Consider the following 15,824-nt stretch of genomic DNA (forward strand, 5'->3'; position numbering starts at 1 on the left):
CTAAAGGACCACTTGTGAGGCATCAGAATCAACCTGTTGAACTAAAAGGCAGATGAGAGCTCCAGGAATGTGCATTGCAAAAAGAAAATGAAACCATCACTGCTTTGTGGCATGGGGGTAAGATCTCCCTCCTCCTTGTTTATGTATGAAAACCACCATCATGTTGTCCTGGAGTCCCTGGAATGCTAGGAGAACTACTGGCATCTGTAGGTCACTGCTGTGATGACTGGCCTCAGATGGGGTCCATAAACCTTGGACCATCCTCCCTTTGTAATGATCCCCCGGCAAGGGAAGGAGATGTCTGTGGTAACTACTGCTTCTGGAAGCAGGAGGACAAACTGCTTGCCAGATAGAACATAAGGGAAGTGAACCACCATTGTAAATGCTGTCTGTATGTGTTGGTTATGCTGATCAAGGTCAAAAGAGAATGCAAGAGTTCAGGCCACAGCCCTCTCAGAAGCCGCTGAAGAACCATTATGTGATAACAGGTAAATTGTACCATCATTACAGTTGAAATTATTAGGCAGAGAACCCTGAAGTCTAGATCTGCCATTGGGGATGTAGTCCAAGGTAGACTGAACAGCTAGTTTCAACTTTTGAATCCTGTCTAATGGCAGAGCAACTATCAAAGTGGTCATGAGATGAAAACTCTGTTGCTTATTTTTTCTGAACCAAAGTGATTTTGGGCCCTTTTGTTTCCTTCTACATGATCTCTGTGGTGCCTCAATTCTCACTTCAGTAGCACAAAGCACTTCATAGTCCTGTTCACATTTCTGCATTTTCTTTTACCTTTTTTTTAAATAATAGATATGACAAAGGCAAAATTGCTGGCATAGAGAAGGGGAAGAAAAAAGGGGATAATATTTGTTCATAGGTTCATAGATTAGTACTAAGCTAACTGCCCTTGCGAGACATTTTAAGCTTAGCCATTATCCCTTGTGAGACTCAAACCTTGCACCTTGTGTTTGTAAGGCAAAGACCTTAACCATTAGGCAAAATGTGTTAATAATAGGTTGAAGTACAGAAATACAGACTATCTATTAAGACATAGTACATAACTGAGAAGATATCCCAGTTTTTTTTCCAGAAATAAATGATGAAGAGCACTTGGCTGTGAACCAAGAAGTGATCAGTATCTGTTTAGGATGGGGGCAAATGAGATCTAAGGTAATCTACATCCCTGGTGCATCATGGGAGGAAAATTCTTAAAGGGCTTGAGGCTGGAGCACTAATGCTGCCATGCTGGATCCGTCAAGTGGACTGAAGACTAAACAGTTGGATCAGCTGGACTAAATGAATAGGATATAACACCATTTGATATTCACATAAGCTGTTCCTGCTACCCTAAATTTGTGTAATCGGTATAATTTTCCATCTAGTTGGAAATGTTCCATAAGAAGAGAAGCAGTATCAGTCAATATATTTAACAGTATACATAAATTTTTTGTTGACAATAATATTTTACAAATGTGTATTGTCATTATACACTTGTTAACTCCCACTAAATGTAATTGTGCATGTCTTTGAATTTTCAGGCTGTGACTGCAACTGGTCCCTTATGATTAGTGCTCTATCTTGATAAAAATAAAAAAAATAAATCAAAATAAATAAAACCCCTAGCATTATAAATTTTATAAACTTTGACATCGCAATACAGTGTAGCATTTTTTCCTGAAATAAATAAAAAGTCAGATAATAATCAAATCATTTAATAACTTGTCCATCCTCAAATTTTTTTTTCTTAACAATGGTTAATATATATATTAAATGTCGCTGCCATTTTCATATTCAATACTTATAAACCATGATTCATAGTTCCTTAACTTGGTGATTGCTCCCTTGATTTCACTTATGTGAGACTAAGGAACAGCAGCCTATCCTGGCACTCAGTGGGTTCAAGGCAAAGAAAACTATAATCCTTAACAGAATGCAAGTGTCATCACAGGATACAAACATATACTCACTCACACACAACAGACAAACTGCACCAGTGTTAATCACACTGTACCACTTACCTTCTCAAATTATGACACATTATCCAGTCTTCAACAATTTATTTCCTTTCCTCAACAAATCATGCACTTTAATGAGCCATGCTCTACAGTTTTTTTAAGTGGAAAATTTCTAATGTTATAGTATTGTTCAGAACATCTGCAGTATTAAACTCAAAATGTTCTACCTTTCCACCTTATCAGCTGTTTTTATTTTATAAACATATAATCCACTATTTTTAAGGTTAACAGTCTGTGGGATTATTTTATAATAACTAGCATTCAATGTTATTCGAGAAGCTATACTCCTTTTATTTAAAAAAAAGGTCACAAAGCACTGGTAAATGGCAATTGATGCCAAAATTGAGTGCTTAATATTTTTCATTTTTATCAGAGAACTTGGGTATGAAAGTAGCCAGGCTAAACAAAACTACACTTGGACAAAGGATGAATCCTAGAAGTGGGTTTAACATGAGTTAATAAATGTAATTATATTAAGGTCAGTTCAAAATCATCACTTGGTCTTAATATCAACATTGAGATCACCCACAGTATCAAATAAGGTATATGATGCCAAAAGAGAAACATGTTTATCATAAAAACCTAATGTTAAATACACATGTTCTACACACAGTTTGAAAGTGCTCTAATGTACATTATTTACAAACTAAACAATATGGATATACAAATGCCATCCCTACCTACCCAATCTTAACTTATTTTAAACCTGACAGTATAACATTTCCAGTCTTAACAGTAAGACTACACCAAGTATTAGTTAAGCCACAGAAATAATCTTTTTTCACAATATGCTTAACATTTTCTAGTAGTTTTGCTGTTGTATGTAATGAATCCTATGAAGGAAACTCTTCTTCTGGGTATGGATTTAGATGTGTGGCTCCAGTCATTATTACAAATGCCATAAATACAAATATTTACATTTGCCCCCTAGACCATCCAGATATTTTTAAATATCATGTAGTTAACCTATAAAAACTTCAAAACTATAAGCATGCATTTTAAAGAAAACTGAGACTAACACTTAAGTGAGGCTCTGCCCCCTTCAACTCTGAAATAGACAAACTGTGAATAAAATAGGGACTTTCAAAGTAAAATCTGAACCTACTGCAATGAACTCTTACAATAAGTACAGTAAACCCTCAGTTAACTGGCACCCATGGGGATTGGCAGATGCTGAATAACTGTAGTTTCTGGTTGCTTGAGAGTTACTATTAAAAATTGGCCTGACTAATACTGTACCCTATACTATTTGTTTAGTTTGACTTGTTCTTATGTTGGAGAGAGAAGGAATTTATTCCTACCTTCCTTTTTAAAACTCTAAAAACATGAGGTATGTTTCTGTGGGGGGAAACAGACAATGCAACACATGTAAATTGTACTGTATTTCTTCAATATTTTTTTGCTGGCTGCTTCAGAGTGCTGGTTGCTTGGGTTCTGCTTAACTGAGGGTTTACTGTAACACACGTAGCAATATAACCCAAGTGCTACTGAAAATACTCATTATTTTCTACTAGAATGTGAAATACATCTGAATAAAAAAGGGCCTTCTAATGACAAAAGGCTAAGCAACACAGCTAGCTCAAAGATGATTTTGTGCCAAATAGTAATATGAAGACAATAGTGTTTGGTGAAGCACAGATGACATCAAGATTTTTTTTGTTAAACAAGTAATCCTACTATACACAACTGCCTGTTTTCAAGGGCTACCAGGAAACAGTGCATGTTAAAATGAAATGTGGAGAATCCTACAGCTTACAGAGATAGAGACAGAGAAAGAGATCAAACCAAAGATTATAGGATGAAGCTCTTTAGGAACATGGGGGCCTTCGACACCATCCCCCACTCTGGAATCACAGACAAACTTACTAAGCTGGGCATTAATTCCTACGTCACTTGATGGGTTGCCAACTGGCTTACTGACAGAACCCACACTGTAAAAGTAGCAGACTCCAAATCCAGCTCCAGACAAGTGACAAGTGGAGTACCTCAGAGGGTTCAGTCCTGGGACCTCTCTTGTTTGGCATCTACTTCTCTGAAGTACAGGGCAACACTAAGGGACCCTGGCTAACAAAGTTCGCAGAATCCCCAAATGATGTGGATATTCTACAAAAGGGCCTTACAGAAAAAGATGCTTGGTGCCAGAGCCATGGGCTCAAGCTCAGTGCCAAGAAATGTATAGTTATGCCCTTTGGGAAAAAACATGTACCCGTGAATTACCACATAGGTGGCAGTACACTAAACACTGAATGTGTGAAAAGAGACTTAGGGATACAGGTGGACAGTGGTCTTACCTTCAATAACCACATCACCACAGCAGTCAGGAAATCCTTCTATGTGGCACACCTCATCACTAAGGCTTTTCATCCAGAAAAAAAAAAAAAGAGTTCACTGTCCCACTGTACTCATCCCTCATTAGACCCATTATAGAATACAATGCCCATTTGGTATGTACCTCTCAAGACATCTGCAACAACTGGAAAGGCTGAAGAAATACCTCACTAAATGAATCACAGGCCTAAAGCAGATACCCTGTGCTGACCGTCTAAAAAAACTCCACCTATACTTTGTCACATATCGTCTACTCAGAGGCGATCTCTGCTTAACATACAAGGCCATGTTAAACCCAGAGCTGTTGGACATGCTACACTTAAAGAAATCCCAATCCCTCAGAGACACCCGCTCCAGGGATCTAAACCTTGTCATCACAATGAACAAAACATGCTGGAGGGATAGGTTCCTGACCCAGAGACTCCCCAGATTCTGGAATAGACTGCCAATACATGTCAAGCAGAGCACCTCTTTGGCCCTCTTCAAAAGGAACCTTGATGATTGGATGGGAGATAGGAAATTCTCCCCCGGGGATCACGTTAGTCGCCCTGCCAGACAGGGGTCCAGGGAAGTAAATACTGTGGGAAGAAATAGTCAGGGAATTGTTATGGCTAGGCTTGTATAGGCCCTAGGACCAATAGCCTAGTACCAACCTATGAACTTGTCATTAATGACTAAATTCAAACTTTTCTGCAGATGTTGTCTGAGATGCGATCTGTACTATGAAACTTTCATTCTTTGTGGAAATAAAACAAATAAGTTTTCATGCTCCTAATAAAATGGTCTCTTAACTAGTCCAGCAAAGTAACAAGTAGCAATGCAATAAGTTAACCATTAGAAAGGCAATGCTTAGAAATTCATAATGACCCTCTTCCTCAGTTTTTAGAATGAGCGATGAACAACCACACAAGCTGTTTAGCAAATATAATTCTGCAATATCCTGTGCAAACGGGATATGTAGTAGGTTTCCCCTAGATGGCATACTCAAAAAAATTTCAAGACACAGAAATGTACTGTCAGCTACATTACTATGAAGTGGACAAAAGACTGTGAGCCACCTTCTCACCTTCAGTACCCACTGCCTCTTACTATTCACATCTAAAACCTACAACCCCCCCCCTAAAAATAATCATATACAGATCTAAGACACCTACCAATTTTGCCATAGAGTGGTCACACATACTTTCCAACACAAATGCCAGCTCTGCAGACAGTCAATTTACACAACTTTAATTATCCTTCCAAAACAACCACTTCCCCATTATTAACTATTCAAGCACCCCACCCCCAAATAATGCATCTCCAAGGCGCTTAAATAACTAATGCATCTATGTGATGAGGTATGTCAATACCGGAAAAATATTCCCAACACTTAGACTTTTCCTCTTCAATACTATCAAGCAAGCTACTCAAAGGTACAAAGCTGAATAATTAACCTCTAAAAAAACTTCCCCATTACAGTCTCCAAAAACATTTTTGACAGGAAATGAAAACCTAACTGGCAGAACATCTCCAAAAGATTCATTCAGCAAATGTTTCATTAACTGCATATCAAACAAACAAAAACTCTCACCCTCAGATTTCCTCCAAGTGTTTACTAATCCTCTTCTTCTTTCCCCACTCCTCTTCCTACCCCCTCACTATTTTCAACAGCCCCCCAAAAACATACCCCAATTCTACTCAACAAGATTATCAAAACATATAGCACCCCTACTAGACAAGTTCCTGACTGACTACTCTACTGGCTCTGACAATGTCTCACCATGGTTTTTGTATCACTGCAAACACCAAACAGTCCCACCTCTCACACACATTTATAATCTCTGTCTTACTACAAATAACTTGTCCTCAATCTGGAAATCCGCACACTTCACACTAATACCGAAAGGACCTAAACCAACCAGCACCAGTCAATTCTACCCAAGCTTGATACACACCTCACTAGGAAAAATTTTAGAAAATTAATCTATGACCACCTCACCATCTAACTTCAATAATACCACCTACTCTCTCTGCTACGAGAATCATGACCTTTTTGGACCATAACCAATGACACTCTTAGCAGTATGAATAAAGGTTACCTGACTTGTACTATCTTTACTGACTTAAGCAAAGCCTTTGACATAATTAATCTCTCCATCCTTCTAGCACATCTTGTGCACACTGAAACCAGTCCACAAGGCAGAAAGTGATTTCCTCACCAACAGAACCTTACAAGTAGAAGGTGACTTCTTCTTCTCTCAGCAAGCCTACATACACTCAAGCATACCACAAGGCTCTCAATTTTTTACTAATAAGTTATCCCAGACCTACATCACCTACAGCTAGTAGGTTTACCTTTAGTTGTGCGTATTGCACACAGGCGAACAGCAATTGGGCGAAAGGCCGTTTGCAAGATTTGCAAACGCCGAACGGAAAAAGGTTTGAATGTGCAATGAGCGAATGCACATCGACATTCGCTCACTGCACATTCGACATTGTGGGGCGGATTGCACTATAGCGGGATCGGGAAATGGTCCCTTTCCCTACTGTAGTGCGACCTTGGAGGTAGAATATTAAAGTAGGGTGGTGTGGGGTGCAGGAGGTCTTGCCCCCCTGCTTTACACTTCTTTTTTTTCGTTCGACATTAATGTTCGAAAAACAGCAAATCTACTTTTTGATTTGCTGTTTTTCGAACATTGGGGACTATCGCCATTTTCACTTTTGTGATTTTGAGTCGCTCATATGAGCATTCGAACCACTGTGATTCGGCTTTATAAAGGTAAACCCAGCTAGTACTATAAGCCAATGAAGTGGTTATACACAGATCCAACCCTAACTACCTTGATGTACAAAGTACAGTTGTGTAAGAACCATAATAGTAGCTGTCCTACTAATAACTGATGCAGTATTCTTAACCAGTGGGTTATCAGCACTGACATTTGGCCGGTGTACTAAAGCTTTCCTCCCCAGGATCGTACATCAACGTGGACCTCAGCCTGCAATCATAGGGGTATATAAGCCGATGTATGACTATAATTCCTTAGACTATCTCCAAGCCGGCGGCCTGTAGACCCCTAAGAAAGAAGTGGCCAGCTAGGAGGGGAGAAGCATGAAGTGGTAAGGAAGCCCCCTTGTTCAAGGGTATTATCAATAGGGTAGGAACAGAATCTATAAGTAGTCACAGAGATTTTTTTTCCAAAGGGAGGCCTCCTGGAGGAGGAATACCGCAGTTTACATTTTCTTGGAATATCCTTCTGGGAGCCTTCCTGAGTTTCTGACAAAGGAAGTGGGTTTGGTTGGATAATTCATCTCATACTGAGGTACAAAGGTTAACAAAAGTTGTTGCCAGTCCTTTATGGGTTTCCCTGTTCCTGAAGGGTTTTGAAAAGGTTAGTTGTTTGTGGCCCAAACAAGAGTCTCTTGTCTAATGCAGAATTCATAATTTTTGCTTTAAAGTCTTTGGGCAGGGGTTGAATGACCAACCATGCAAGCCTGCAGATGACAGAGCCAGTGATAGCTGCCATGGATGAGGCCTCTGCAGCATCATAACTACTTAATGCTGTGTCTAGCTTCTTGGGTAGCCTGGCTAAGAAAGGACAGCATTTGCTGTTTAGGGTGAGTTCCCTGTTTATCAACAACTACCTTATGTTAGGAGTTGAGAAAAAGATATCAAATACTTAGTCAACTGGGTTTGGTAATTAATAGCCCTGAGTGCCAAGGTAGAAGAAATATAAACCCATTCCCACACCTATCCACAGCCCTGACATTTTCATCAGAAGGGAGGGCATTGGCATTTAAGAGGTGTTTATAAGATTTATCAGAAGACACAAATACTGCTACAGGGTTTTTAAACAAAAACTCAAGATCATCAGGAACCTTATAAAATCTGTCTGGCCTTTTGGGGGCAGGAGGTTGTGAGTCTGGGGCAGCTGAAATGGAAAAGCATCTAAAAAGTCTCAAGAACTGGCAAACTGGGGAAAGAGCTGCACTTCCCATTTCAAAGAGGTTATAGTAACTTTTCTGGACCTCTGTGATCTGCCTAGACTCCCACTCAAAGAGCTTCATCATGTTTAAAAATTTCTCTCCAAAACAGACATCTGGCTGAACCAAATATGATGGTTCAGATCCCAAATGTACCTCTGTTAGTTTACCTGGGACTTTTCTGAGTATCTGAGGTATGCCTCTGGACCCTCTGAGATGATGATTCACCTTTTACAGTTCTCTGTGGATTTCTCAGTTGTAAAACTCTCTTGATGCCATACCTCCCTACAGTGTGATCTCAACAGAAAGCATCTGAGGTGGAGTCAGTCATACCATGGGTTCTGAAACCTCAGCAGATACATCAGAATCAGAAATAGCATACTGAGTCTCTGGCCTAGGCCTTTCAGGCTTTTTCTTAAAGTGTGGAGGTATGGCTGTGGAAGAGGCATCTGCCATCTTGGAATGGGCCAAGTGTTTCAAACAGTGGGTCTCAAAAAAAGTGTTGCACAAAGATAAACAGGATCACAAGGTCATAGGTACAAAACTTTGGCAAATGGAATAAGTCTTGTAGTCGCGTTCCACTCCTAAGCAATAAAAGACACTTGGTATGCAAGTCTTTGTACATGATCTGTCTACCACACTTGCACTTACTCCTCCTAGTTGACATCCAAGACCGATAAGGTAGCACAGTTGTAAAAAAATGTAAAAGGAAGGTTTCCCAATGGGGCATTTATCTGATAGTTAAAAGCAACGGTACCAACGAGCAAACTATAATCAATCTAATGGATATGCAAACTGCATTCAGGCTGGTGGTGAGATAGTTTGAGGAATTACATTTGTTCATTTGCCTATACACCCCTACACTTCCGAACTGATTATGACCCTGGGAAGGTAAAGCTTTGTTATCCTGGCCTGACATTAGCGGTAATAACCCACTGGTTAAGAATACTGGAACAGTGATTTGAGTCAGGACATCTACAAATAGCTCTGTTAGATCTCAATCAATGTCTCATATAAAAACAAGAACAAAAAAAAAAAAAACTCTTGCACAATCACTCCATTCAAACAAAACGACAACAAAAAATCCAAGATTTTCAGTACAACAAAAAACTACCTATATGCCCCAAAACACAAGCCATCAAAGATCAATTCAATAACTCCATTAAAACAGCAAAATCCTTTAGTCACCTAGGCACATGGCTCGACCATTCTTTCAATTTTCAAGAACACATTGCAAAACTAAGAACTGAAATTAACTACCTCCTATTTTGAGCACAAAAACTATCCCAGATTATATCCCCTCATGCTAAAGCCACCACAGATAAAGGCATCATTCTCATTTAACTGGGATATGGTTTGTCTCTATAGGCCACTGTATCTCAGAAAAAATACAATACTTCAATCCATCTCCAATGAAATCTACTGCTTTATCCCCAATGTACCATGCCAAGAACCCTATCTAAAGCCAAACAGCTACCTCTAGTGGACAGGTCAAAACTTATCTTGGGCTCCCCCTTATACTTCAAAGGACTCCATTAAGACACCCCTCCCCACTTACCATGAAACTCATTGCAAATACCTCACCATACAACCCCAGGAACCATATCAAGCCTAGTTCTGCTCTATGAACTCCTAAAATGAAACAGCAGTGCTCTGAACATAGCTTCTTCATTCTAGCCTCCAAGCTCTGGCAACCCCTACCAGGAGATTTAAATGAAACATTAGAATACTCATAAAATCATATCCCATCTCAAAGAACTTCTACAGAAGCAATCAGAGTGCAAGTTTCACAATACAGGCCATATCAAACTTAACAGATCACTATTGAGGTCTTATAGCAATTTTATTGCAACCTCACCCCGGCAACAACCTCTCTGCAAGTCTGAAAAAATGACCATGTCCTGCTTGACCTCTTACACATTTGTTAAACAGGTAGCATTACTGATACCCATTCTAGGGATCTAAATCTACATTGTAACATTAAAACAACCTGTTTGTGGGATAGATATCTCTCACAAATGATTCCTTATCTAGGGAATAAGCTCCTTCTTCATATCAAACAACATAGCTCCCCTCACTCTGCTTAAATCCTACCTGCATGAGTGGATGGGAAACTGCAAATTAATACCTGGCCTAGCTACTCAGATCATTATGGATGGAGGGTACAAGAAATCAGAAAATACAGTGGCTAGGCTTCCAATAGTCTAATCAGCTGCTAGCCTAACATAAGTTTATGAACCATATATAAGTGAAGTGATCCTTGTAAGGATGTTTTACACATAACTCAGGACACAAAACTGGGGCAAATATAATACATTAAGCCAATTAATTAATATGTTTTGGAAGGAGGGAGGAAGCCAGTGTGTCCAGAAAAAAACGAACTCACATACACATATGTGCGCGCATAAGTAAGCTCACATATGCATGTGTGTGCATGCGCATACATGCACACAAGCACTGCAAAGGCACAGAATAACTACAAGTCAGAAATGAACCCCAGACTTAATTACTAGCAACTGTATTCACTGCACTCAGATGCTGTCAGTTCTTCAGGAGAGTGAACAAACAAAACAAGTTCAGTAATGTGCATAATCCCTAAGTCAAGGAATTAAATCAGTTCAGGCTGTGCTAGAACCACCTATACTTAGTTATGACTTGCTATATGTTGTAAACTCAGTTTTATTTGATTGCTGGTTGATAATGTGGAATCCTAGACCTTGGTAATACATCTGCATAGCTGTGAAAATGATAAGATGGTAGGGTACCATTATTTTAATTGGTACAGAGAGTGAGGGAGTGGCTGTTTCCAGGCAACAGTAAACATCAAATTGATTTGGCAGCAGCATCAGTTGTTTGCCTTTTTTTGTATTAATTCCATCTGTTGTGTGTGTGTGTGTGTGTGGGGGGGGGGGTAGCACTTCCTTATCCCCCCATTAGCTATCTTTAAATAAAAGGAATCAGCTCCCTTATAAACAAAATTAACAATCAATTTGGCTATCTGAATAAAAGGCATAAGCCCATGAAAAAATATTTAACAATCTATTTAACTGTCAGTCTATCAGGCTCTCTACCTATCTATATCTATCTAAATAAGAACAATGCCAGAATCTAAGTAAGAATAGTTCCAGAGCCATGTTAGGGGAAAAAATCAACAAGGTGGTTACTGAATCCCAGATAACTGTGCTTGTACAGTTACTTTGCTGATGTTCTGGATTACCACTTATGCAAGGTCCAGGATTCTCCATTACAGACACTATCTGTGTCCCAAAGTATGCTATGAACACTATATGATTTGACAGCAACACATCTTGGTACATACACCAGCATAAATCTCTCCCTGCAGGGGATACATTGTGTAAGCTGCACCAATAGTCATTGGTTATTTTCTGTATGTTTTAACTTATATCCATATAAGATTTCTCTGGGGTCTTTGCTATTTTCTGAGATTCGAAAGACATGCTGAAGTGGGAATTGGCAATCACCCAATGGACGTGTGCAACCTGCAATGGACTGGCATCTTGCTAAGAATGGGTTGTCTGCTTTATCTGGCTCCCATGTGATCTTGACTAGGATAATAGGACAGGGTAATGGAAAAATAACAATATACATAAATATGGTTTAATTTTTTTTTTTTTTACCTTTTTCAGTACTTTTATTTTGTATAATGCTTTGGCACTGACAAGTACGAAATCAAAGCAATACCAATATGGTACCTACCTCTACATCTGATATGTTCTCTTCCTTTAGATTTGGCTCCACTGCAGTGTTACAGCCACCAATCCTAACTATTTGACCTAGACTGGTGGGTGATGACAATTAACCTTTGTCTTATCCAATGCATCTCATTGGTACTATCAGACAGCAATTTCTGCAGTCCTCTCATGAACAAATTGGCTTGGGTGTGCTGTCACATGGACAAAGTAAACCAGTATGGACTGCTGTAATTTTGTTCTACCTCAACAACACGGTTACTAATCTTTTGCAGCACTGCAAGAGGATTTGTAAAGTTTGGGACACAAGAAAAGTTAACAGGATACTGAGTTATACTTTATTGTTAGCATCTATCAGTGATAAACATACTGAATTATTTATTAAGCACATTGCATTCAAAATTAGATTCACTCTGTTAAACTGCATATTAAACATGGTATAAGGCAAAGATCTGCCATCTCATTAGGAATGCCACTCACTTCCATTTCCACTAAATGAATTCAAGCAGTCCCCAAGGATATATGAGCCACAACAAGAAAAAGAAGTTATGTACTCACTATAACGTTCTATATTTGTTGTCCATCTCACCCTTCATTCTTACTGGTTGTGTTTGGAGGCGATCCTCGGCTCTGACTCGGCTGAATACACTAGCTCGAAGTCTTTCACTTGGCTAGTGGCTGAATACCTATCTCATTATGCAGTGGTGTAATTCCCCAGATCTTTTTTGCTGCTAACTACAGCAATGTGTCTACATTTGTTATGAAGCATCAGGTACAGGAGTAACAAGGAAATTCAGAGGAGCTCCTTCGCTAAGGAAGAAAAATCTTTCATCTAAGTCCTCTAGGAACCCTGGGCTGGGGGAAGGTGGGAAGGTTATAAGAATGAAGGGCAAGATGGACAACAAACATGGAACGTTATGCTGAGTACATAACTTCTTTATGTTATGTTGCCCTATCTCACCTTCATTCTTACTGGTTGGGACAGTGTCCCTAGCACCATTTTCCTGGGTGGCTCACGGGAGTATACCCTTGAGCACAGTGGAACCAAAGGAAGCCCTGTCCCAAATGAGGCCAAATCAAGTTTGTAATGAGTAAGAAAAGTATGGGGCCTTGCCCACGTAGCAGCGGCACAAATACTGTACATTGATAATCTGGCTATGCAAGCAGAGGATGTTGCTAAAACTCTAGTCAAGTGGCCTCTAACTTTGAAAGGTAATTTTCTGTTATTTGAGGTGTATATAAAGGTAATGTAATTTGAGAGTCAATTTGAAAGCATAACTTTTGAAACTGGCATGCCCTTTTTAGCCTCTGAATATGAGATGAACAATTGGTCTGTTTTCCTAAAATCTTTAGTTCTATGCAGGTAAAACCTAAGTTACCTATGCACATCCAGTTGGTGGAGTTTGTATTCTGCCTTGTTGCTATGATTAGGAAAAAACACTAGGAGCTCAATTAATTGATTCAGCTTGGTTTGAGAACAGACTTTTGGCACTAAGGATAGATTAGTTCGCAGGGATACTTCTTACAGATGTAATGGCTACTAACAAAAAAGTTTTCCAAGAGAGAAATTTGAGATCACATGATGATGAAGGTTCAAAGGGAGAAAGGTTAGGTAAGTCAGAAAAAAATTCAGATCCCATGGTGAGAGAGGTTCGTTTATGGGAGGTCTCAATAAGTAAATGCCTTTTAAAAATGCTTTACACAATTTGTGTGACATCAGGTTAGGAGTGTATTCACCAATGTGAAAATTAGAAATTGCAGCTAGTTGAACTCTATTTGTAGCTGTGGTGGAACCCTGCTGGAAAAGTTCTGCGAGAAATTCTAAAACTGAACTAACTGGGGCAGAAAAGGGATCGATGTTTCTAGCTTTTGTCCAGTGGAGAACCTCTTCCATTTACTAGACTATAACTTCCTGGTAGAAGCCTTGTGAGAGCATACCAAAATGTGTTTTACTGTTGGTGTGAAGTCTTGAAGCCTGACTAAGTTTGGAAGTGGAGCAGCCAATCTGTCAAACTGAGGGTTTGGAGAGAAGGATGAAGTGTTCCTGACATTTAGGTCAGAAGGTCTGGAACTGGGTCCAGAACCCACGGTTTCTCCTATAGATGAGGCCACAGAAAGGGGAACCAAATCTGACAAAGCCAATATGGAGCAATGAGAATTAGCCTGCTTCCCAAGGATTTTTCTTTCTGAATGACTAAGTATCAGGAGAAATGGGGGAAAGGCATAGAGTAGTACTGAGGGCCAATCATGAACAAGTGCGTCTCTCGGTGTCTCTCCCATAGGTGGGATTAGGGCAAAGTAGCTGCTGCATTTGGTATTCATGGTGATGGCAAATAGGTTGCAGCAAGGCTGGCCACACTTTCGGAAAATCTCCGCTATGTTTTGATTTAGAGACCACTTGTGAGGCATTAATGCCGCCCTGCTGAGTTTGTCCGCTATCACGTTGGATTTCCCCAGGATATGCTTTGCTGCCAAAAAATGTAAGAAAGAGACTGCCCATTGCCATACTCTCAGCGCTTCTCAACAAAGGGGGTAGGGATCTGGTTCCTCCTTGTTTGTTTATTTACCAGACTACTGACATGTTGTCTGACTGGATTGCAATCGTTCCAAGTGGAAGAGAGTCCTGGAGTGCTTGCAATGCCAGAAGCACTACTCTCATTTCTAGAACACTGATGTGCAAATGGGCTTCATGTTCTTGCCATGTGCCTTGGACTGTTCTTCCCAGATAACACCCCCCACCCTATCTGGGAAGCGTCCGTGGTCACTGTAGCTACGGGTTGATGTGGTACAAAAGGTCGTCCAATGATCACATGGCTGGACTGAAGCCACCATAGTAGATCTCTCTTGCATGACTCTGTAATTCTGATCTGGTGAGACATGGGAAGTTCTTGTAATGACCACTGAGCAAAAAGGAGCCACTGAAGAATTCTCATATGCATCCTGGCTGGAGGAACTAGGGTGATAGTTGATGCCATGGTTCCTAGGACTTCAAAATTGTTTTTGCTTTCACCTTGTTTCTGGATAGAAGGTCGTCTATTTGCTGTCTGAGAACAGAAACTCTGTCGGGCGGCAGACGTGCCATATGGAAATAGTGTCAAGATCAAGTGTCTGAGATGCCCGCACCTAACGAACCTTGGAGAGTATCTCCTAACTCCTTCAGGAGATCTCTTTGTAGTCTTGTAAACTGCATAAGGTAGTTCAGCGATCAAAGGGTAAAAGTTCCTGATGAAAGAATACGCTTCCTGTATCTGTCCATCATTCCAGAGTCCTTGTTCGGTGGATGGACAGATGAGGACATTTCAAAAAGTTCCTTCTTGGTGGCTGCTGCCACCATCATAGCATCTACAGGGATGCCTTTTGTGAGAAAATCTTTTTTCTGATGGAGCTGATAAGAACTTATTTGGCTTTTGAGGGACTAGTTCCATAGTGTCTGTTGACTCCCACAACTTTCGACTAACCAACTCCATTTAGCTCGTCAAAAGGTAGAGACAACCAGGAGGCTGAAAGTTGAGATCCAAAAGCCTTCACATACACTGACTCCTCATAAGAAGGGTTGATGGGCTTCCAGCCACCTCTATGTTTCAGGATTTCTAAGATATCTGCGAAGGAGATATCTTAAGAGGACGACCATGGGGACCCTTGTAACTCCTTGAGGTCAGTGTCAGAGGCGATGGACTCGCCTGGAGAGTCTATATGCTTCCTCTTGCATGTTCTCTTTCAAGGAGCCTCCTCAGAAGGGCATTCTGGGGAGGTATCGGAAGAGAGGGGAGATCCCCCCAGCTCCGAGGACACCTCCGGTTCTGAGGAAACA

At 40.2% G+C, this 15,824-nt stretch overlaps 1 protein-coding gene across 2 annotated transcripts in view; it reads right to left on the reverse strand.

Annotated features, from left to right (window-relative positions):
- The window catches only part of NFATC1 (nuclear factor of activated T cells 1), a 1,564,586-nt gene that overhangs the window by 242,097 nt on the left and 1,306,665 nt on the right, over nt 1-15,824 (reverse strand). The window lies entirely within an intron of this gene.

Source organism: Protopterus annectens, chromosome 3.part1, assembly GCF_019279795.1.
Source record: "Protopterus annectens isolate FY-2018-M chromosome 3.part1, PAN1.0, whole genome shotgun sequence".
Classification (NCBI taxonomy): Eukaryota; Metazoa; Chordata; order Ceratodontiformes; family Protopteridae; genus Protopterus; species Protopterus annectens.